The sequence below is a fragment of the Calidris pugnax genome, unplaced genomic scaffold (assembly GCF_001431845.1).
Source record: "Calidris pugnax isolate Ruff unplaced genomic scaffold, ASM143184v1 scaffold102, whole genome shotgun sequence".
Lineage (NCBI taxonomy): Eukaryota > Metazoa > Chordata > Aves > Charadriiformes > Scolopacidae > Calidris > Calidris pugnax.
Window position 1 is genome coordinate 6,204,070 of NW_015090846.1, and position 2,352 is coordinate 6,206,421.

Here is a 2,352-nt window from a genome sequence, read left to right on the forward strand (position 1 = left end):
GCGGCGGGGGGCGGGGCCGAGCGCGCTCAGAGCCGCTCCGGGCGCAGGAGCCGGTGGTGCCGCCGGGCCAGGCCTGCACCGGGGGCGCACGGGGAGACCTGGGAGCGGAGCCGCCGCAGCCAGCGCGGCCCGCAGTGTTGGACTGCGCCACCGGCTTGAACTGCTAACGGCCTGCAGTTAGTAACGAACTTTAATAGAAACAGCCGTAAGATCTCTAAAAACATCCGAGTTTCTGACGAAGAAAACTGTAGTAGTAACAGCTTTCGGCTGTGCTGCTTGTTACAAATACAGAAAAGGGTTGTTTTTCTGCCTGAGGCTGTATGCCGCTTTTATTTTCAAACTCACTACGGTTTTTTGTTACAAACGCCGTGGGATCTGTATTTATTTTGTGGTTTTAAACCAAACCTTCCAGATAGCGCTCGGTATGGGAGCATAAACAGGACACATTTAAATGAAGGTAACAATTGCAAAAGAAAGCAGTTAACGGTACCGGCAGCGCCTGAAGCCCCGGGAGCGCCCCGTTGGGTGCCCGGTGCCCAGGGCTCCTTCTCCTTCGGGGGTCTGCTCGTAGCCGTGGGGCTGTGTCACCCCTCTTCAGAGCTACCGGTGCAGCCGCCTCCCCAATCTCCTGTGGAAATAGACGATACTGGTTCATTCCCCGGGAAAGGCAGGATCTGGCAGCCTGCACAGCTGCACACAGCCGCCGGCTGCAGCCTGTGAAGAGGACGGTGCGGGAGGACAGGAAGGAGCATCCCCTGGAGCGCTCCACAGTGGGGATGGGCCTTGGCTGCTGTGGAGAGCAGGTCACGGCCAGCACCAGGGGCTGAGCACAGAGCCTTTCTCCAGCAGCCATCTCCTGCAATTACTTGACTCAGCTTGATAAACCAGTAGAAAAAATAACCCAGAAGAGCCAGTTTCTGATGCGGTGAGATGGACCAGATTCCCATGGGGCCAGGTGAGCACTGGAGCTGGCACAGGGATGCACCGTTCCCTTTGTTTCAGTGCCAGGCAGCCATCGGAACTGTGACACCTCTCTGGAGAAACCTTGCCCTCTGTGCACAAACACAAACTGATCTGTGAAATAGTCAAAATAATAGCAATAAAAACCATCATTGGAGTAGCATTCTTAATAAAGCTGGATGACACTAAGAACACATTTGCTCAGACCAGAAAATGGTACAGTAATCAAGATGAAAGATAATTAGAATTTGAATGAACATGCTAATTGCTTGGAGGGGCAGTAAAAGCATAGTTGTGTTATCCAGAAGTAATCCACAGCAGTTAAACGTAACCCCTGAGAGACATGGTTACGGGTTCCAAACCAAACAGATGACACCCAAGTTACGGCCCTGAGCGAAGGCACGATGATGGTGATGTCAACGGTGATTGAGAGAAGAGGCAAGTGGAAGCCACGGAGGAAGATTAAGAGCTCTGTTTTAGCCACGCTGAGTCGGAGTTGTCAGCCATACATCCAGGAAATGTCAGAGATGAGGATGAGATTTTAGTTTTTGACATGACTTCTTCCAACTCAAACTGTCCATCACAGATAAAGCACACACAACAAATTAAATATCATTTTAATTGCTACCATGGCTCTTTATCACCGTGCTACAGGTGATTAGCCCTTCCTTGAGAGGTCTCTGTAGCAATACTTTTGTTACACGCTACTCAAAACCTTAAGAAAATAGATCAGAATTAAAGCATAAAAGTAAACTTGCATACATTTATGTGAGGCAGGTGTTCTACATGAGAACAGTCGAGGGGGAGGGCAATGATCTAAAGATAACCTCGTTATAGAATGAAGTCTTAATTATTCTTGATATTTATCTTTCTGTTCACTTTGCATTTTCAGCAGTCTGTGAATATAAGCAAAAAAAAAGATAGATTTGAAATACAACTCTGGCTTCCCAAGCAGCACCTTGCTGAGCTGGCAGGTCCTCTCTGCAGCCTCTCTCCTCCTCACAGGGCTTATCCGCTCGGGGCACGGCCAGATGCACGACGAGGAACAAACCGCCTTTGACCGGGCCCGGGGCCTTTCCACCACACGGCGGGGGGGGGCGGGACCTGATACTCCCGGCCCGGGGGCCGATACTCCCAGTCAGGCCCGGCCTCGCTGAGAAAAACCACCAGGCCTCAACCCCGCTGTGCGTTACCATAGCAACGAGGTGGGAGGGGCGGAGCGCCGTAACACCCACCCCCTCCCTCCATTACTTTCCCCGACCACCTGACCGTTCGAACTGTCCAATCACAAGTTTCTCAGCCGGCGGCGGGGGGCGGGAGCGCCACCTGAGTGGCCGGCGGCGCCTACCTCCGCGCCTTGCGATTGGCCGCCTCACCCGTCGCTCTCAACAC